Source organism: Calliphora vicina, chromosome 3 (genome assembly GCF_958450345.1).
Source record: "Calliphora vicina chromosome 3, idCalVici1.1, whole genome shotgun sequence".
In the NCBI taxonomy this organism is placed as follows: Eukaryota; Metazoa; Arthropoda; class Insecta; order Diptera; family Calliphoridae; genus Calliphora; species Calliphora vicina.
Genome location: NC_088782.1, coordinates 31,471,047 through 31,495,235, shown reverse-complemented (window position 1 = coordinate 31,495,235; position 24,189 = coordinate 31,471,047). Strand labels below are relative to the sequence as shown.

The 24,189-nt window shown below is 30.2% G+C and overlaps 1 protein-coding gene across 1 annotated transcript in view; it reads left to right on the top strand.

The window, feature by feature from the left end:
• Nucleotides 1-24,189, top strand: part of RhoGEF64C (Rho guanine nucleotide exchange factor at 64C) — a 159,015-nt gene that overhangs the window by 51,649 nt on the left and 83,177 nt on the right. The window lies entirely within an intron of this gene.

Genomic DNA, 24,189 nt, shown 5'->3' with positions numbered 1-24,189 from the left:
GAAGGGAACATACCTGTCTTTTATTCTGACTTAGTTATTAAACATTATAGTGTAAATAACAACGTTTTTTTACTTCGAAAATGTCGAGTTTTGTGCCAACAAAGCGTCATATGCGGGAAGTTTTGCTTTACTCCTTTAGTTTGAACAAGTAAGAGTGCTATATTCGGCTGTGCCGAATCTTATATACCAAATTATACTTCAAAATTTTAAATATTTTTAGGTAAACAAAATTAAATTTTTTTTCCAGTTGTTTTTTTAATTTTTTGGAAAAAAAAATTTTCGATTGTTATTTTAAATTTTTAAAATTTTTTTTTTAAAATTAAAAAATATTTTTTTTTGTGAAAAAAAATATTCGGGTTAAAATTTTTTTTTCCGATTTTGACCCATTGTAGGTCCAACTTAATATGGTCTTATATACGACGTTGCAAATGTCTTTGAAATATCTATCATTAGATATCCATATTGTCTATATTAATGTCTTAGTAATCCAGATATAGGTCAAAAATAGGTCAAAAATCGAGGTTGTCTTGGTTTTTTCCTCATATCTCAGCCATTTGTGAACCGATTTTGCTGATTTTAAATAGCAAAATTCTCGAAAGCATGTCTGACAGAATAATTGAAGATTTGGATCCCGAAGATATCTGGGGTCTTCAGAAAATTGATTTCAACAGACAGACGGACATGACTTAATCCACTCCGCTATATATAAGGATCCAGAATATAATATATACTTTATAGGGTCGGAAATGAAAAATGTAGAAATTACAAACGGAATGACAAACTTATATATACACTTCTCACGAAGGTGAAGGGTATAAAAAAAAGTGCTGTTGAACACACCAATTGCTCACCGAAGCTTATGCTGAATGTGTTTCATCGGTATCATCGTGCGAGAGATAATTTGTGCGGTTCAGAAGCAAAAAAAGTTTGAAAACCAAGATTTGTAGGCATTTCTCCATGAAGATTGTTGTCAAACTTAACAAGAGCTTGAAAAATCATTGGGAGATACTCAAGCAGCCATTTCAAAATGTTCGCGAGCAGCAGGATTCATCCAAAAGCAGGGAATTGAAGCCGAGAGACCTTGAAACTACACCAAAGCCAAATTTCCATGCCGCTAAGGTAATTCTTTGTATTTGGTGGCAGCAAAAGGGTCCTATCTAGTATAAGCTGCTGAAGTCTATCAAGACCATCACAGGGAACCTGTGCCGAGCGCAACTGATCGTTTGAAACGAGAATTGGCCGAAAAACGCTTTGAATATGCGGCCAGACATGAAACCATTCCATCATGACAACACTAGGCCACAAGTTGCTATAACGGTTGAAATCTATTTATAATAAAGTGGTTGGGAAGTTTTGCCTCACCCGGCTTGTTGTCCAGACCTTGTCCTAATCGATTACTATTTGTTTTGATCGATGCAGAATGATCTCTCTGGGATACGCTTCTCTTTGAAACAGAGTATCCTAAATTAGCTTGATTCGTTCTTGGCCTCAAAAGATGAGCAATTGTTTTGGCTCGGAATCAATATGGTGCCAGAAAGATGAGAAAATACTTTGAATAAATTTATATTGTACAAATTTTTCCAAAGAAAAGTTAAACATTTTAAAAAATCTCGCATATTTAAGTCATACAACCAATTATTTTAAGTTTTTTATTCTTCGAAATATAAGTAAATTCTTACTAAATGCTGATTATCTCAAAGTCGATTAATAGTTCAATTCAAAGATCGCTCATTTTAGATCACAATTCAAATAGGCTCTTCTAGTTCAATCGCTCTTTTTGACTTATCAACTACTAGTTTGTACAAGAACAGGAAGCAAGTGATTATTTGATTGGTAATAATATTAATATTTAAAAATGTCTAATAATAAAATATTAAAATTGCTCTCCATTCTGAACTAAATGGATTCTATCCATTAAGCCCCTATTTCTTCCACTCTCTGTCAGAATTCGTTTAAAAAGAAACTGGAAAACCAACGAGAACACGATTTTAATTCAGAGCGAACATATGGCTTTTTTTAGTTCATAGTTAAAAATTTAACAAAATGAGAAAACGATTTGAACTAGTTCCTTTAGTTGAAATAATTTAAGCGTTCAATTAAACTAGTTCATTCATGAACTATCCACACGCAGAGAAAAAATATAATTGGGCATGGTTACTGTAACCATTTAAATAGTGTTACAAGATTTTTAACAATATTATAGTCACAGTAACCATTTACATGATTGTGGCAACCATAATATGGTTAATTTACGATTCGCATGATTGTATCAACCATATATATGGTTACAGTAAACAAATATATGTTTGTGGCAACCATATTTATGATGAATAATTTTATCATAATATGTTGTTCTCAGATTATGATAAGCCTTAAGCCGAGAGCAACATAATATGATAAGTCCTTCATCATATGAATGGTTGTCACAAACATATATTTGTTTACTGTAACCATATATATGGTTGATACAATCATGTGAATCGTAAATTAACCATATTATGGTTACCACAATCATGTAAATGGTTACTGTGACTATAATATAGTTAAAAAACTTGTAACAATATTGAAATGGTTACAGTAACCATGCCCAACTATATTTTTTCTCTGCGTGCAAGTCTACTGTGATTGGTCTCATAAGTAAGGATAAGTTTTTAAAAAAATAATTGAAAGATTTTACACCTTTCTTATATTAAATTTGAACCTCGATAACAAATCTGGAACATCTGGAACAAATCTGGAAGGTCAACAACCATTTTGACGTTTATCATGATAAAAATTGATCAGGTATAGACAGGGGGTAAACGATCTTAAAAATTCAAATTATTTCAAAAATAGGTGTTTTTATGATTTTATTTATTTCTATTTGATATTAAAAGCATTACCTTAAAAACTTACCCAAGGAACACCCTAATATAACTTTAACAAGTAAGTTGCACAAGTAAATACACCATGTGACAACATCTGCATATGTCTAATAAACTTACATTTGATCGTGAATCTAATGCAAACGAAATTTTCACTTTCATAACGTTCAACTTGCAGCAGACCAACCAACGTTGTAACTATAAAACAGAGCGTCTAAATTACGTCCGTCTGGTCAGTTGTTGTTTCGTTAAATGTAATCAATGAAAGTTTAGTTAAAAAAAAAAGTAACAAAATTTGTTTATAAGAAAACTAACAGCTCATATGATTTATAAATAAAGTACATACATCCATATGTATTGAACTACCCCTGCAAACTCTCACTCTTGTGATTACTCCATTGGCCAACAAAAAAATTCAAAAATTTATTGAAAAACACGCTGAAGTGTTTAAATGTCGTTAACCCATATTTTGAGAGAGTGAGTCTAGTGTGTATTTTAGTGTTGCGATTTTCTAGAGTGGTGCACAAATATTGGGCAATAGTTTCAAGTTACAAGTGGCAAGTTATACAAGTATGAATTCGAGTATTTATATGCAATATTTGTTGATATTTATTACTGTTGCTGCCTCAGCTAGTTGTTATCTATGTAATGCATTTTTGTGTTTATTTATTTTTTTTTAAATATATTTAACAGTAATAGTAAATAGTTTGTTGTTGTTGCTATTAAATCGTGATAATAGAAAAAGTTTTGCAAACAACTTTTCCTTTCATTAAATAAAAAAATATTTAAAAAACTAACAGAGACACTGTTTACAGCCGATGCTGTTTTAAATGCAACAAAACAGCAGAAAAAAACCAACAACAATAGCGGGAGAGCGTTACACTACTAACCAGTTCAAATCTTTTTATCGAGATGTGTTGATACTCATACAACAACCCCACAACACCACCATGCCACCTCACAGTGCAGCGCAGCACACACCACTCACTCTACTTACTAACTTGGCTAACACACTCCATTGTTTAGAGTCAACTTCAAACAAACAAACACAAAAAATATCGAGTTATAGGCAGAAGAAAAAAACTGAAAATATTGTCTATAGTTACAGGCAATTTAAATTGTTACAGACTCGCAAGTGCTTTGAATGAATTACATCCATACATACACGATCTATTGCATTTCAAATGTCTTGTAAATTGTTCAATTATGTGGATTTTGCGGGTCATTCACACAAACATACACATATTGTAATCTATATGTATGTATGAATAAACAAAGTTGGACAAGAAAAATAAAAATACTTTCATTTAAATCTAAGTATACTGAAGTATATAGAAGTAATCATTATTTTGGCTAGCAACAAAATTATAGCAATTATTAATTTTATGCAATATACTGTGCATGCACAGTGTTTCGTAATATTTGTTGTACATTTAAAGATTTGCGATAAAAACGTGTCTATATATTTTACACTGATCATCAGGAACTGTTTTACTAGTCAGTTACTTAAATTTTCGATGCAATTATTGGGTGTATGACTTAAAAATGCGGGATAGATGGAGTATCTTTTGAACGCTGTTTTTATTTTTAACAATTTATATGTCATTTTGAAGGATACATTTCTGTCATTTATTCTCACTTAGTTATTGAACATTATAGTGTAAACAACAAAGTTTTTTTTTGCTTCGAAAAAGACAAATTTTGTACCAACGAATCGTCACATGCGGGAAGTTTTGCTTTACTTTTCTGCGATTGTTCTCTAAAGCTCATGTTCGGTTTCAACGTGCGAGAGATGGTTGGTGCGGTTCAGAAGTGGAGATTTTGCCATGGAAGACAGAGATCGCCCAAGCATGCCAAAAACAAGTTTGTGAAATTGTGAAACTCAACAAGTGCTTGCAGAATCATTGGAAGCTACTCAAACAGCAAATTCAAAAAGTTCGCGAGCAGCAGGATTCATCCAAAAGCTGTGAAATTGGGTACCATACGAATTGAAACCGAGATACCTTGAAAGACCATTTTGCATGTCCGAAACAATGCTTGAACCCAATAAAAGAAAATTATTTGTGCATTATTCATTACGATAACCCAAAGCGTACCGGCCGAAACGACACCAAAGCCCATATAAAATTCAGGGATTTTTTCAAATTTATTATCTTTTATTTCGAAACATTTGTACAACATAAATTTATTCAAAGTATTTGCCATTGTCAGCTATGACCTTTCCCCATCTTTCTGACAACATATGGATTCCTAGAACTGCTCATCTTTTGAGGCCAAGAACCAATCAAGCTAATATCGGATACTCTCTTCCAAAGTGAAGCGTATCCCAGAGAGAGGCATTCTGCATCAATCGAAACAAATAGTAGTCAGGACAGGACATGGTCGGGACTATTAAGCGGGTGAAGCAAAACTTCCCAACTACTTAATTTTAAACAGTTTTTTACAGGTATTGCAACATGTGGCCGAGCGTTGTCATGATAAAATATTACGGTTTCATGTCTGGCCGCATATTCGGCCAATTCTCGCTTCAAATGAATCAGTTGCGTTCGGTACAAGTTCCCTTTGATGGTCTGGTCAGATTTCAGCAGCATATAATACACAGGACCCGTTTGCTCCCACCGAATACCGAGAATTACCTTAGCGCCATGAATATTTGGCTTTGGTATCAATTCGGTTGGTTGGCCGGGCTGCACATACGATCTCTTATGCTTCGGGTAATGATTCCGTGCAAAAATTATTTTCTTTTATAGCATTCAGGGACATGCAAACTCGTATTTCAAGGTCTCTCGTCTTCAATTCGTATGGTATCCAATTTCCCTACATTTGGACGAATCCTTCTGCTCGCAAACATTTTGAAATTGCTGCTTGAGTAGCTCCCAATGATTTTGCAAGCTCTTGTTGAGTTTGACAAAAATCTTCATGGAGTATTGCCTCCAATTCTTGGTCTTCAAACTTTTTTGGCTGGCCTTGGCGATCTTTGTTTTTCGTGTCAAAATCACTACTTCTGTACCGCACAAACCATCTCTCGCAGGTTGAAACCGGTGAAACAGATTCACAATTTTTCAAATTAAAGTAGTAAAGCATATGACGCTTTGTTGGTACAAAATTTAAAATTTTCGATCGATGCAGAACGCTCTCTCTGGGATACGCTTCACTTTAGATCAGAGTATCCGATATTGGCTTGATTCGATGAGCAGTTATTTTGGTTCGAAATCCATATGTAGCCAGAAAGATGAGTTTCCAAACTTGAATTGAGTTTGACAATAATCTTGATGGAGTAATGTCACCAATTCTTGATCTTCAAACTTTTTTTGCTGGCTTGTGCATTGTCAATGTCCGTGTTAATATCTCCTCTTTTGAACAGCACAAACAATCTCTCGCACGTTTAAACATATGAAAAACATTCACCATTGGCTTTGGTGAGCAATCGGTGTGCGGCATTTTTGTTTTTTTTTTTCAAATTAAAGAAGTAAAGCAAAACTTCCCGCACATGACTCTTTGTTTGGAATAAAATTCGACATTTACGAAGCAAAAAATAATGTTCAATATGTAATTGAGAATAAATAACAGATGTGTACCCTTCAATATGACATATAAGTTATTACAAACAAAAACCGCTTTCAAAAGATACGTTGTCTATTGTAAATCGCGCTTTTTCATACACCCAATATAAAAGGGATCGTGCAAACGATCGTGTTGCTTTGTGGGCAAGACGATTGGATGTCATGTTAGTTGAATTAACATTATTCAAGTCTCGAAAGAAGCATTTAATTACCTCGGTTTTTAAAAGTGACCAAAGGATATTTCACTCCAGCTGATCTCCTGGCTAGTTACTTACTATGACTCCCAAAATAGAATACAACTCTCCTTATATGTCATGTATATAATGATGGTAGGGTATCAAACTCTATTTATTCAACGAAATGTTGGTTCCGTTTCACTGATCTATCGATACTACAATAGAAGGTTCTCCGATGAACATTTCTCGTACTACATAAGAATCTATACCTTTCTCATCGATTGGCCACAGAATCGTACAACACATTCCCAGCAATCTTTCCTGTCATTTTTTACAAAGAATGTTTTAAGTCTAATATCCAAAAATGCAACGCCCTCAATCCTAACCTTATAATAAACTAATTTCCCAATACCAACGTAATAAACTGCCAAAGTAAGCGCCATCATTCCTTGACTGTTGTTTCAACTACAAAAAAAGGTTTATGTTGCAATATTTCCCGCAAAAACAGATGCATCAATTTCTTAAACATTTGCTAGGGAATCCCCATGCAATCTTACACATATAAAACATGTTCGGTCATGTTTTAAGAAAATTACAAATATTAGATAAATATTTTTTGTACTCATAAGTATTAAGTGTGAAAATCTCTGTTGTTCATTTTAATCCTTTTATATGTGAAACTATTTTCAAAACAAGATTTAACAACAAAAAAACATTTTAAATAACAAGAGGATTAAAAAACTTGAAATAGTTTTTATGAGCTGAGATTAAAAAAACAAAAATATTACACACTTACTGCATACGTTTTGTAATAATATTACAGACAAAGTGTCATTGACAGGTAATTCAATTGCAAATGTACATACGAATATGTGGCATGCAACAGGTATGTTTGTAAAGTAGTGAAGAGGCATGAACCACAAATAAGAGAAACAGATTTTTGTGTGTTGTAAGGTTACAATAAAATGTTTATGCAAAATATTTAAGAACCCACACACATTATTTTTATGATTTTGAAAGGATTAATTTTGGTGTGTCATGCTCATACTTATTGAGAGATTATTTTAGAGCAAATATCTTTGATAGTTATTAAGCAGATTTCATATTTAGAAATTAATTGTTGTGAGACCTTCTATCACAATTATTTGAAGTATATTGAGGAATAATCTAATTTTTAAGCCAGGATTTAAAATAAGTTGATTGAATTTGAATGGAAATCATACAAAATTATTTTCAAAACGGAGTATTTGCCTCCATATCTTCAAGTATCCTTTGTTTTCGACATACGAGTAACTTACTCGAAATCTTAATAAAATATATACTTGCAGTTTCTAGTATTATGAATATTTTTGTTCTCAAATGTTTAGACAAACCTCATCTGAAGTTTAAATGCTCATGATAATTGCCTTGACAAGACTTAATGTTGTCTAGTTTATTCCAAACTATTACAATTCTAGACAAGACTAAACATGTTTGTTAATTTCTAAAATTCTGGCACTTACCTCAGCTGTAGTTTATAATACACACACTAAATTCTTGTAAAACTCATGTTGCATTCTATTTTATGACCCAGTTTAGTTAAAATTTAGACTAAATTTTAAAAAATGGATTAAGAATGAATGTTTATGACAGCTTAGAAGGTAAGAATGAAAACAAATATACCTGAATGAAACTCCAGACAGGTACATTGTTTGGACAAATATTTTAAACACATATAAAACCTGGTAATTGCAACACTTGACATCATTCTCATTCGAGATAACCAACTCATAACATTAAAACAAATCTAAAAAAAAGTAAAATTTAAAAATGGAATCTCAAACTACCGTCACCTACACATTATTTCTGCACCGTGAAGAATTGCTGCGATCTGAAACTCGTTTCAAGCGTTTTTATAAAACCAAAATGTCTCTTACCGATAAACTGATTTCAAAAAGTGTACGCAATTTGGAGAAATGTTCAACGGAAGAATTACGTATCCTCAAGAGAGAACTGCTATTCAAAAAGGAACTGAAACAGGACTTGCAACGTATCAAATTATTGGAAAAGTTGGGCTTTAAAAATGTGAATCCAAAAGAATTGCCATCAACGGATTTGTAAGAGGAGTACTGGAATATGTTCATGGAGGAACTCAAAAGGTTATAATTAAGATGCCTGAGGATTGTGGATTCTAATCTCAAAGCTGTGGAAAAATTGGAAAAATTTAACTCAAAGCAATAATGACAAAGTAAAACTGCTAGTTTTGCAATACTTTTGAGTAAAGTTTAATTACGATTTAATAGTTATAGTTAGTAATTATAAAATATCAAGTACAGCAGGAATTTGTTTATTTTTTGTACAATATTAAATAAAAAGAGTTAATTAAAAATGTTAATTTTATAATTGACAGAAATTTGTTAAATTTAAATAAAACATAATTTTGTACAAAATAAATCATTCGTTTATCAATAAAATTTTCTAATTCTTAAAATCAATTAAAATTTAATTTAAAATGTTTGAAATCACAGATAAGTACACATAGAAAACTTTCTCTCAAAGACCTAACTCAGTTGTCAAAAACCTAAGTGGTGTGAATTTCTCTATGTTTAATAAGAATATTAAGAATATTGAGTGTTTTTGTTTTGCACATGTTTCAATTAAAGTTTTAATTAAAACAGAAACATCCAAATTGAGCTTTATTCGAGAAAACGAGCAATTAAGAAAAGGCTGACATCATTTATATTGAAGTTTTAATGAAAATCTAAATCTCAATTGAATAGATAGATTTGCACCAAAAACTCAGTTAACTTTATTGTTGAAGGTTTACAGTATTAGAAGTTTTCATTGAATACTTATCGGCACAGAAAAAAAAAACAATTTTCTACACAGTTTCAATTCAAATATTAATCGGATATTCAACTAGTTTCAATAATTTCACAATTTCATTAGGTATTCATGTGCTAAAAAACTAAATTTTCTAATATTTTCTATAAAATTTTGAGTATTGAATTTCATAATTTTTATAACTGACAAACAGTTGTTGTATTTTTTTGTTGAATTTTGTTCATGTTTTTGTTGTGTTAAAGTGTAAACAAATCAGAGTGTAATTTTCCACTTTTTTTGAAATGAATACCCTCAATAATTGAAAATACAATTTTTGTATTTGGTTGAACTTTAATAAAATAAATTATTAAGAAATAAATAATAGCCAATTGTAAGTCAGTTATCAAAATTATCAGTTATCAAATTATTTAGTAGAAAATTTAAATTTAAGGATATATTTGTATTGTGTGCATATATTTTATTAACTTATTGTCGAATCTTTATAAAGTTACATTTTTTACCAACAAAGCGTCATATGTGGGAAGTTTTGCATTACTTCTTTAATTTGAACAAAATACTGCTGAAGCACACCGATTACTCATTGGTTTCAACGTGTGAGAGATGGTTTGTGCGGTTCAGAAGTGTTGATTTTGACACGGAAGACAAAGATCGCCCAGGACAGCCAAAAAAGTGTGAAGACCAAGAATTGGAGGCATTACTCCATGAAAATTATTGTAAAACTCAACAAGAGCTTGCCAAATCATTAAGAGCTACTCAAGCATCAATTTCAAAACATTTGCCAGCAGCAGGATTCATCCAGAAGCCGAGAGACCTCGAAAGACGATTTTGAATGTCCGAAATGATGTTTGAATCGGTGTTTGCACCGAATCATTACTTGTGATGAAAAATGGATCAATGACCATAATAATAACCAGAAGCGAAAGAGATCGTACGCAAAGCCCGGTCGACACCAAAGCCAAATATCCATGGAGGTCTTATAATTGCGTACACTTTTTGAAATCAACGGTCCTATATAATGAGCTGCTGTAATTTGACCATCACAGGGAACCTGTATCGAATGCAACTGATTCTTTTGAAGCGAGCATTTGCCGAAAAACGTCCAGAATATACTGTCAGATATGAAACCGTAATATTCCATCATGACAACGCTCGGTCTCATGTTGAAGAAGTTTTGCCTCACCCTCTTATAGTCCAGACCGTGCTATTTGTTTCGATCGATGCAGAACACTCTCTCTGGCATACGCTTCACTTTGGAACAGAGTATCCGAAATTGGTTTGATTCAGTCTTGTACTCAAATTTAAATTGTACAAATATTGCAAAATAAAAGCTAAAAATTTTAAAAAATCCGCATTTTTATATCATAGACCCAATATTTACTATGGTTTATTATCTCGTAATCCCCTTATGGTCCCATTCCAAACTTGTTAACCATACTGTGACTTATAACTGAGGAATTTCTTTAGAAAATGGATGATACCTTTTTTTATACTCTTCACCATGTGTGTTAAGGATATATTTATGTTTATTTTTTCGTTTGTAATTTCCACATTTTTCATTTGCGACCCCATAAAGTATACATATTCTGGAACGCTATAGATAGCGGAGTCGATATAGCTATGTTGAAATTAACTTTCCTTAGCCCCCAAATAACTGAAATTCATGATTCATACATCAATATATCCGCTATAGTCCCGGTTCGTTTGCTGTTTAGAATCTAGCAAATCGGTCCACAAATAGCTGAGTAAAAAACCTTGATTGTTGACCTATTTTTCATCTATGGGTTACTAAGTCATTAATATAGACAATATGAATATCTAATGCTAGATATTTCAAATGCCTTTACAACGACGTAATAGTAATTCGGACCTACAATGGGTTATATTCGTGGAACACATTTAAGAAAATGTTTACCATAAAATATTTTCAAACTTTATCTTAAAGTATTCTTTGGTGAAGGGCATATAAGATTCTGCACAAACTAATATAGCTCTCTTACTTGTTTTAAATATCGTTTCTTCAAAGACAAGTTTTAGTTCAATATCTTGTGCTCAAAAGAAAATGATTTTTAGGAACATATACGTACATATTGAAACTATACAATTTCCAATTGAATTTCAGAAATTTCTAATTATGTTTCTGATTTTTCTAATTGAATTTCAGAATATTCCAATTACACGGTGCTACGATGGAAAAAAAACTTGGAAAACGACCTAGCGTAGGTTATAGGGCTTGCTGAGTACATTAGAAACTGTGTCAAAAAATTTCCAAAACACCCTCAAATTCAGAAGTTATTCTGAAAAAACCGTTTTCAGTTATGTCCGTGAACTTATCGATCTGTAACTCAGTCAGTCTCTGTCCGACTTTAAATTTTTAAACGGGGTTAAAAAGAAAACCCCGCATATTTATGTCATATTTTGCGTTTTTAGAGCATATTTTACTGTTTAATAGCATATTTTGAGTTTATCAAAAACAAATTTTGTCTTATTTATTTTTCGCTGTTTTTACTTCCTTTGTTTAAAATTCAAAATTGAAAAATCGATGGCTTTTCACCAAAAAAAAATTTAAAAAACAGAAATTTTTTTTAAAATTTAAAATAAGAATTCGAAAAAATTTTTTATCCAAAAAATTAAAAAACTCAAAAAAAATGTTCACCTAAAAAAAAAAAAATTTTTTTTCCAAAAAATTAAAAAACTGAAAAAAAATGTTTGTTCACCTAAAAATATTTAAATTTTTTATTTTGAAGTATAATTAGGTGAAGGGTATATAAGATTCGGCACAGCCGAATATAGCTCTCTTACTTGTTTTAATATAAAACAAGTAAGAGTGCTATATTCGGCTATGCCGAATCTTATATACCCTTCACCTTTGTTGTGGATGCATTATTATTTTTTATAATTAGTATATATGTATGTACATTGCCCACTTTCAGCGTACAGCATTCTAAATTTATCAAGAACACAAAAAACAACAACAACGCCAAACGAAACAAAACACCAAAAGAAAAAACAAAATACGCAAGGCAATGAAACCAACACACATCCAAACATACGTTTAATTGTATAAAAAACAACAGCAACGCCAAAAGAAACAAAACACAAAAGAAAAACAAAATACGCAAAGCATGCACATCCAAACATACGTTTTGTTGTTTTTTTGTCAAAAAAACCAACACACAACCAAACAAACGTTTAGTTGTATAAAAAACAACAACAACGCCAAAAGAAACAAAACACAAAAAAACAAGTAAGAGTGCTATATTCGGCTGTGCCGAATCTTATATACCCTTCACCAAATTATACTTCAAACTTTTAAATATTTTTAGGTAAACAAAATTTATTTTTTTTTCCATTTTTTTAATTTTTTGGAAAAAATTTTTTTTCGATTGTTATTTTAATTTTTTTTTTTTATATTTAAAATTTGTTTTTTAAATTTAAAATTTTTTTTTTTTTAAAATTAAAAAATTTTTTTTTTTAAATTTAAAAAAAATTTTTTTTTCAAATTTTTTTTTTAAATTTTAAAAAAAATATTTTTTGTTTTTTCAATTTTTTTTTTTTTTAAAAATTCGGGTTAAAATTTTTTTCCCGATTATGACCCATTGTAGGTCCAACTTACTATGGTCTTATATACGTAGTTGCAAATGTCTTTGAAATATCTATCATTAGATATCCATATTGTCTATATTAATGTCTTAGTAATCCAGATATAGGTAAAAAATAGGTCAAAAATCGAGGTTGTCTTGGTTTTTTCCTCATATCTCAGCCATTTTTGGACCGATTTTGCTGATTTTAAATAGCAAAATTCTCGAAAGCATGTCTGACAGAATTATTGAAGATTTGGATCCCGAAGATATCTGGGGTCTTCAGAAAACTGATTTCAACAGACAGACAGACGGACAGACAGACAGACGGACATGGCTTAATCGACTCCGCTATCTATAAGGATCCAGAATATATATACTTTATAGGGTCGGAAATGAAAAATGTAGAAATTACAAACGGAATGACAAACTTATATATACCCTTCTCACGAAGGTGAAGGGTATAATAAGCACTATTTTAATAATAGCTCCATCTAAATATCAAATTTTAGTTCTAATTCAAACTTAACCGTTCTAGGTGTTAAAGAAATATTGTCTTTTAAATTTGCTTCTGTAACATCACTTGATGTCGAAAGAACATTTTCTATGTATAAAAATGTTTTCAGATCCAATAGACAACGATTTTTATTTGAAAATTAATAAATTTTTTTTGGTTAAAAATTATGTAAAAGTTTGTTTTTTTAAGAGCATATTTTTTAAATTTTAAGAGCATATTTTAAAGTTTTTACTGCATATTTAAAGCGCCTAAAACGCTTTTTTTAGAGCATATTTCCGGTTTCCCTGGTTATAAGTATTGTTTTTGTTAAGAATATCTAAAAGAAAAACAAAATTTATCAACTGTTTTGATTTTAATCGCTTTTCATTGCTTATTTTGATACGGAAGCTTATACAAATTTATACCAATGTATTAAGGAAATGTAGTTCTTAACAAACCATCGCTTTACTAATTCAAATCGAATGAAAATTGTAAAAGTTATTCAACTTTTCATTAACACCTTTTTTAGTATTTTCGCCCCCAGCCCATATGAATAAAAAAAAAACAAAAAACTATAAAAAAAAATGTTTCTACAATTTTTAATGTACAAGGTAAATTTGGGCAAAAAATAGAAAAGCCAAACTATTTATAAAAACTTAAACAATTTCTATTAATATAGATCTTATACATATATTTTATGAAAACTTAATTCTTTACCTAACTTTAATTGTTTTAAATGAATGAATCGGTCTAAGAATGTGTGAGTTAGAGGTACTAAAGTACTACGACCAACCCTAAACAGTTTTTTCAAAATAACTAAAAATTTTGAGGGTGTTTCAAAATCTTTGAAAACTGTTTTAGTATGTCCTCACCTAGGCCTACAACCTCCACTAGGTGGCTTTTCGAGTTCTGACAAAAAGTGTCATTTTGTAGCAGAGTGTTATTATTATATTATTGTTGTTGTTTGTTTTTAAGCTACTATATGCTTTTGTTGCCACCAAAATTTTGAACTCCTTGCTAATGTAATGACAAACATTTAGTAAATATAACAGCTTTTATTTATTTTTAAATTTACCAGCCATACTTTTAAAAATGTTCCTCATTATTATACGCACTCCACAGATTATTGACTTTTTAAAGGTCATGTGCAAGTGTATATGATGTTGACAACAACGATATGAAGATTCTGATAATGATGTTAAATCCGTTAATGTAAATTCTGTTAAAGGAAAACAAAAATCCGGTATAAAAAATACAGTGAGATCATTCAACCGGATTACTGTCAAACAAAATATGTAATTGTTCAACTGTATGCAAACAAGTTTTTTCTGCAAAATAAATAAAGAAAATGCATGAAAATAAAATAAATGTAATAATATGCAGCATTACTGCTCTGGTCTTGCCACAGAAGAAGATGAAACCATAAAATTGTAATGTAACAATAAGAATTCGGAAACTTGTTAAAGGATTTTAGGAATTTTTCAACAGTTTTTTATGTATAAATAAAATTTAATAAGATCGCATGGTGTAAATATAAATTTAATTAATTTGTTATTAAATTTTAGAACATTGTCTTATAAATTAAAAATCGAACACTCAAATTTAGCAATACAAAACCATAGAGAAATATACATAGAACGGAAACTCTCCTGTCAAAGACCTAACATAGTTGACAAAATCCTTAGTGGTGAGATTGCCTTAGTAAATAAAACAATGTGAAAACAAAAACAACACTCGTATGTGTGATTATTTTGAGTAAAATTTTTGTTTGAGATTTTTTCTAGTTTCCGCTCTTGTTGTTTCTCTATGTGCAAAACATGTTCATAACCTCGAAACTTCAAACAAAATTTTACTCAAATTTTGAGCATTTGGTTTTTATATCAAAAAGAATTTTATACCTAAAAACATAGAAATTCCAGATAGATAGCGGAGTCGTCCTAGCGAAATCCAGTATGTTGAAATCAACTTTACAAAAGCCCTAAATAACTTAAGAACATGATTGATACATCAGCTAATTGTCGGGATAGAAAACTCGAAATTCGATTTCCAGAATTCAAATTGACATTAACATTGATTACAACTGATCGTATTATAATAAAACTCTTATTTATTGGATTCTTCAGATCGCTTAATAAGAATCAGATTTCCAAAATTCTAAATTAAGTTTTTGATTTATTTAATTATTGCAGTAAAATTCAATAAAATCTTAATTATGCTCTTACGAAAAATAGAACTGCATTAATTTATTTATAAATGCAATTAAAAGTTACACATTCACCTAAAGAAAAAAACCGAAACATTACTAGTTTGTTTTAAAATGTATTTCAGTTGTATATTTAATTTTTGTTTTCATTTATCTTATTTAACTTTATTTAAGTTCCAAATACTATTGATTTCAAGGCCTAAAAACAGATATAAAAACAAGTTATTTAAGCTTAACAACTTTTTTCACTCTGTTTGATCATTTGCACCCCAAAAAAAAAACAGTCCGATAACAAGTTAAGAACAAGTTATACAAACAGTTGGAGCAACAAAAAAAAAAGTCACGCAAATAATTGTTTAAAAATAATAAAAGACAAAAAAAAACATTAAATAAATCTATAGTTGAAAAACAAAAAAACACCTAAAGACTCATAATGTAGTTAATACAACGAGTATAATTTGAAAGTAATGTTATTTTTAATGAATAAAACAGCAACAAATTGTTGTAAATGCAAGTGGCAACATTAAAACAAACAAACAAATCAAATTTAACAAACAGAAAAAAAGCTGTTTCATTTTAGAAGCCGGTCCGGTCCTAGCCATTTTCAATTTAATTTATAAACAATTTTTCACAAAAAGTATCGGTCAGTAGCACCACAATGAAAATTAAAAAAAAAATAACAAAACTGGCAGACACTACGCAATTGTTGCTTCTCTCATAAATATATTGCTACTGTTTGTTATTGTTGGTGGTGGCTGCTGCTGCTGTTGTTAGTAATTTTGTTGTTGCTATTGGGTTTTTGGGTTTCACCACATTTATTTTACTGTCATGATGCCAAAAGGCATCATTATTATTAACATCATCATCATCATCATGTCTCGCTTTATGCCATTTTTATACACATCAACCAACAACAGCAATAACATCAATAGCAACTGCCAACGCTACTGATGCTGCTGCTGTTTCTACAACAACAACAGATTATAATTTCATTAATAGATTTCATCCTCTAATTATGGGTCGATTACAGTTACAACAACTTGAGACATCTACAACAACATCAATGATAAAAATTTAAAAACAAAAGGAAAAACATTTTTAAAAACAAACAAACAAATGTTGCTTTGATTTTATGGTGGTTAAATATTGTGAGTTTTTTTTTGATTTGTCTAAAAAAACACCTGTTTTCTTGTCTATTTGTTGTTAAATTAAATGTTGCTATTTTTATAAATTTTTAATTTATTTCACCTACAGAGACTTTGGGTATTTTCGGTTAATCGGTTCATTTGTAATGTTTGGAAGTTACGTTTGAATTAGTTTTATTTGATTGTTTTAACAATAGAGACGAAAAATAACTCGTTCACATATGCAAATTATCACTTCTGCGGTCGTATGGAAAAACTAGTTAACTACTCTTTTTGAGAAAATTGAGATAACACCAAAAATAGAAATTGCGTTTAATTTACTATCACTCTGTCGATCGATATTTTGATATAGTTTCTCATTTAAAAGTTATTTTCATTTAAAAACTAGCTAACTCCATGCATTTTATTAAAAAACAAGATAACTCCATAGTTTCTTAAAAAGCAGAAAAATTAGAAGTTTGAAATGACGTTGTTTCGAAAACTAAGAGAGAAAGAGCGAAATAAAACAAATTCGGGTCACAATTACTTTGGGTCGAAATTTTTAACCCAAAAAAAGAAAAAACTCGGCTTATTTTTGATATGAAAAAACTGGGTAACTCCATTTTTTTCGTAAAAAAATGGTAAAATAATGTGCTGAGTCAAATAGTTAATATTTTTCACAAAAGATTACTACAGTTGCCTGCCTTAATTCCATCAAATATAAAAACAAGGACTGACATAGATTTTCGGGGTTAATGTCAAAAAATGAGTTCAATGGAACCAAAAATCTTTAACTGTTTTTACTGCCAAACTAAATTTTTTATGAAAAAAATCGGATTAAAAAATATTTTTACCTATTGTCGGTCCGTAGAAATTCGCGATGGAAATGTTATTAAAACGTCAACGATCTTATATCAATAGGTCAAAAATCAAGTTACCTCAGATATTTGTGGGCCGATTTTCCTCAAACAGCAAAGAACTATAGTGAATATATAGATGTATCAATCATGTATGTAAGTTATTTGGGGGCTTAGGAAAGCTGATTTCAACAGACAGACGGACATGGCTATATCGACTGAGAATATGTAAACTTTATGGGGTTGCAAATGAAAAATGGTGAAATTACTAACGGAATGCATGGTGAAATGTATAAAAATATCAGCAGTTCGTGCCATAAAACCATTCCCAATGAATATAATTTCAAAAGCTTATGTTGAAATAAAATTCAACAACCTTTAAATTACTAAATTTATTTACACACAGCCCCAAAAGTGAGAAAAACACCAGTGAATTTTTTGATAAGATAATGAAAATCTTTATAGTCCGTTTTAAAAAAAAAAAAATTTTTAATTTATTAGTGAAAAAAAATTAATGACAAAATTTTTTTTGGTAAAAAAAATATTCGGGTTAAAAAATATTTTTCCCGATTTTGACCCATTGTAGGTCCAAATTATTATAGCCTTATATACATCGTTGCAATGGACTTTGAAATATCTATCATCAGATATCCATGTTGTCTATATTATTGACTTAGTAATCCAGATATAGATACAAAAAATAGGCCAAAAATCGAGGTTGCCCCGGTTTTTTCTTATATCTCAGCCATTTGTGGGCCAATTTTCTCGATTTTAAATAGCAACAGAGCCGGAAGAATTCCCGATGTATTGATGATTACATACATGATGATATCAATCATGTATGTAAGTCATTTGGGGGCTACGGAATGTTGATTTCAACATACACACGGACATGGCTATATCGACTTCGCTATCTATAACGATCCTTTGTAGTGAAGGGTAGAACAAGCTGTGTATGAGTTGTTAACGATATTTTTATTTGAAAGGTTCATGTATGTCATTTGACATCTAGCAAATATCCATCGCTTCTACGGCCGGTAGTACGAATCCTATAGGTTCTATTCTCATTGACTTATCTACATAGATACAGCTGAATTTGAGGGATGGCCTGGGTTATGTTGAAATTGATGACATCGATCGATTAACTATTATTGTAAAATTGCTGTTACTAACAGTCATAGTGTTGGCGGTCGTTCGCCCTCCCTATTGCACTCAACTGCTGTCATCATTGAAATATTGTCAGTAAATCTGTCTGTCTGTTTGTTTGTCAGTCTTTTCATCGATTTGTTTGCATGTACGTATTTCCATTTAAACAGTTTCTCGTCATACATCAACTAATAATTGTGGTCATTTCATTAAAAACGTTTATAGTCAATTGTCTATGAATTTCTATTAATCGTTTTCACATGAACACAAACATAAATGAGATGAATGAATGAATTTTTAAATACAAAGTGTTAATATGGCGTTTTGTTTAATTAAAACAAAAGAAAATTGTTACGATTAGTGTAGTGTGTTGGTCAAATTTCTCTTTTACACAATCAATTATTAGAAAATATATAAACTTTAAAAAAGGATTTATTTATATTTGTTGACCAGTTTGATTATAAAATCAGATTAAGGTATATTTATTTTCTCCTCTAATTAAAAAGCAGTATTATGTAAGACATTAAATTATGGAATAATAAGAAAATGCTCATTAGGGTATTATGTTAAAGACCATATATATTAAGCCAGAATTAAACGAATTTGTGGTAATGTAAACGAATCAGCTGTTCCGTTAACACTATTAGATACTAATAATATGGTCAGCCTTAAGTTTTGCAAAAAATACATTAAATGAAATAAATTTTTCAATTTACCATCAGGTTAGATTCCTCAAATCTTAATTTGAAAGGGCATTCATTGTAGATCCATAATTCCTAGATATCCAAAGAATATTTCCAATCTTTCTAATAATGATGTTCACCTTTAACGAAATATTGCTTAAAGCTATTTAGAATAGATCAACCAAATCCATAAAGATGTCTTCGACCTTCATAGATCCGTTGAAGGTAATTTACTGGGATTAACATTGTTTATGTCCAGCTTCTCCAACTGCATATCTGATTTCAATTTCACTGTTGATGGTATACAAATATTCGATTGAACATTTTATTAAATTACTCAAACTTTTCGAAATCAATTTATCGGTGAGAGAAATTTTTGAACGATTCAAATTCAAACAAGTAAGAGAGCTATATTCATCTGTGCCGAATCGTATATACCCTTCAAAATAAAAATTTTAAATAAGTTGTTTTTTCATTATTTGTAAAAAAAATTTTCGAATTGTTTTTTTAAATTTAAAATTTTTTTTTTTGTTTTTTCAATTCGGTTTAAAAAATATTTTTTCCGATTTTGACCCATTGTAGGTCCAACTTACTATGGTCTTATATACGTCATTGCAACGGTATTTGAAATATCTATCATTAGAATCCATATTGTCTATATTAATGACTTAGTAATTCAGATATCAAAAATCAAAAATCGAGGTTGTCCTGGATTTCCTTATATCTCAGCCATTTGTGGACCGATTTTAAATAGCAACCGAGCCGGAAGAATTTCGGAGATATTGATGTATTACTTGAAAGGTATAAAAACGTCTCGTAATTCTGAGCGATAGAGAAATAATAAACAAAATACTGTACCTTTCTATAGGGCGTGCTTTCGTGAGGTCAGGTACATTTAATTTTTGCAATCAATAAAACATAATTTCATTATGAACCTTTTCGAGGTTTAAGTCAACGCTTAGGTAATCTAGAGTTAAAACACACCTTTGAGGTTAACTTGTGGCATGATCGTGCATGTCTAAAATAGAATTTAATATAGATAACACATTTATGACCGATGACATGATATTTGTATGATGAGTTCTCACTTAGAAGAGATTGCATCTTTTTGAAGTACACGACAACATTATTTTATTGCCCGTATTTTCTTAGATGCTTCCAAAAATGTGCAGCATTTTTATTGGGATGCTTCAAAAATGTTACTTTCATCATATTTATCATGTTATATGATTTGAATTTTTAGAAATGTTTCTTTGAAATTACCAAATATAAACCGGCTGGCGGGGGCTCAATTCATTCTGTTTAAAAAACTTTTATTCAAAAGAAATTTGTTTAGGCATTTCATTCTTTGTTTCAGACAGTAACAAAGCACTAGATAAATTTAATAGTTAATAGAAAATTCATATGAATTTTTAAAATTTTTTCAACATTCAACTCATATGTAGAAGCTTAAAACTTTCTTTGTTATTATTGTCCTCAATATTTATACACATTGTATAATATTTGTCTACACATTGCACAAACTAAGACAAGTTCTTATGTTATGTAGGTCAAGTTAATCCTTTTGTTTTGCTAACCTTCACTTAAAAAACGGATTAACGTTTATCTTTATAATCCCCTTGCACACAAGTTTGCGCAAGTATTGCAAGAAACGTTCTCAAAACTGGAAAAACCCTTCATTAAATGCGCACAAGCGGCTGGACTATTTTTAAAACAAAGTTTTAGTTAAACTAAAGGATTAAAGATAATATTAATAAAAAAGTGGATTAAAAACGAAACATTTTTAAGCCCACTAAAGGTTTATTTAAATATAGCAGGTCTGCGAATGAATAGTTTTCACAAACAAATTATAAAGTGTCTAACTACCTGGTGCATCCCAAATCTATGAACAAATAACTAATATTTAAACTCCCGTTTTTGAGTACTTAAGAAACATTCTCTATTGAGATAAACAAGCGACAACATCAAATATTTATTAATCAATCATACATTAAAAAAATTACAACTAAAAATGGATTCCTCATCTAAAATCAACGTGAGCTATACCTTGTTCCTCTACCGTCAAGAATTACGCCGCTCTCAAAACCTTTTCGTACGTTTGAGTCGTAGCAAAATTTCTCTTACCGATAAATTGATTTCGAAAGGTTTGCGTAATTTGGAAAAATGTTCTATCGAAGATTTGCATGCCATCAACAGTGAAATTGTATTCAAAAAGCATTTGAAATCGGAAATGCGACGCAGCAAGCAATTGGAGAAGCTGGGCATGAAAAATGTTAATCCCAGTAAATTACCATCAACGGATTTGTGAAAAAGATAACATTTATGGAAGTGAGTACTAGGATTCATTAATCGTATAATTTGGAAATTGGACAAAAAGCTGGCAAATGATTATGGTACATTTTCAGCGGAGAAAGTATTTTCAAAAATACTGCAGAAAGTACCAGTCAACAGGAATGGCTTCAAATAACTTGGAAGAACATGAGAAGTGTTAATGCAGAACACAACAAATGTGAATAAGAAACACAATTGATAAACTTTTAAATAAAACAAATATCTGAAATTCTTATAATAGTTTAATAAATATGTTCAAAACTATTTGAAAATAAAGATTGTAAGACTTTTTAAATAGAAATGAGTAAAACTAAAATATTAAATAAAAAATTAAACTTACTTAAAATTAAACATAAACATTTTGAAAGTTAATTTATTCACTAATATCTCAGCAATATTTTTGAAAACGTTTGTTCTAAAATAAATAAGGGGTGCACGACCAAAAAGGTCATATGTAAATACTTGAATACAAAATTACTGAAGTAAATAATGTCTTTATGGCGCTGAGGCTTTGAATTTGAAATTGTAATGAATTACTTTTAATAAATATAAAAATAATTAAAGAAAAATTTTACTTGGTGAAGCCAATTTTAGATATAATTACGAAAGAAATTTGGTGATTTTGCATTAAATTTTGGAGTCAATAATTTTGGTTTAAAATTTTTAGCACAATTTTCGGTATTTTTGACTATAATGAGTACTTTTCCTTTCCAGGTAATTTATCATTAATTTTAAGTAAATTTTTGTTTTCGTTTTTGGGCAGCCTTAAAAGTAAAACTAGTCATCAATGTATTGCATTTTTGTACAGATTTACAGTCACCACCACATGCTTTAAAAATATTTGTAGTATCAACAAATATTCCTATTTTAGAAGAATCAAAACCATTTTTGTTCTTAAATTCAAGTTTGGATACGGTCACCTCTAAAATCCATTATTGAAATAACTGCAGGAATGTGAATATTTTTTATTTTGAAGAATAGTCTGTATTTTGAATAATTTTTGTACATTATCTTCTTTACCGAATTCCTGCACAGTGTGTAATTTACATTTCTTTTTGTAGTCTTCATATTTTTCAATATTTTATATAAAATATATGGGGGATATCACGTCAAGTGAACCGACTTTTAAAATCGATGTCTTCCGATCGGGATGAAATTTACACCAAGGTTAGACCTATTGAATAGTAATTCAGACACAATTTTTCAACAAGAGTTAGAGGGGGTCAACATCTTTTTTTCAAAAGGGGCCTTTGTTAATTTTTTTTTTTTTGCTCAAAAGAAAGCTTAGGTCTATTCCTTTAAGAGCTTTTTGGTCTAGTAGTGGGATGCGAGTGGAATATCTATCAAAATAAATATTTTGTAAGTCAAGACATATAATTTTTGTGTTAAAACATTTATTTTGATACTATCCCACTACGAGACCAAAAAGCTCTTAAAGGAATAGATCTAAGCTTTCACTGAAAAAAAGTTCGATTTTGCCAAAAAAAAATCAAAAATTTTATATCTTGAGTTACAAAACATTTATTTTGCTATATATCCCACTCGCATCCCACTAAGCGACCAAATAGATCTTAAAGGACTAGACCAAGCTTTCTTGGGTCTAGTTAAAAAAGGGCCCATTTTGTAAAATTGCATGTTTCGATTTACAAAACATTTATTTTGAAAGATATCCCACTAAGCGACCAAATAGGTCTGAAAGGAAAATATCCAAGCTTTCTTTTAAGAAAAAAGTGCCCATTTCTAAAAAATGTTAAAAAAGTTTTTGATTTCGGAAAAATCACATGTTTGGTCAAAATGTCAAATTTTGACCCCCTCTATTGGATTGAGTTAATACAAAATATTAGGGTCATAACATTTTGTGCAATAGAATCTTTAATTTTTATATTTTCCTAGGAGTACTGATCAATTTCCCAACAAATTTTAACAATATGTAAATGACATACAAAGGCCCCACAAACTAAAATATTTTCACCACCAAAATCCTTTGAGTGATAACACTGTGCGACGAAAAAATACCTCGGATGTGATACTATTTTTGTGGTAGGTGTTATATCGAGTTTAACATTAATAAGCCAGTAACTTAGTTGAATATAAATTGATGTAAGCTTTCTCTGTGGAATTAGAAAGAAGAAACTGATGCCTTTCGAATGGTATTTAAGTTGCCTTGGGGAAACAACAAACATATTTTTTTAATTTTTTCCAGCATTTTCCGAATTTTGAGTTCTTTTTTCTAGTGAAATAATTAAAAATAATAATCACTGATGCAATGAACTGCAAACTTTTGCAACAGTAAACTAAATGATGCGGTTGTTTCTTAAATTTACCACTGCCAGCAATATGCATTA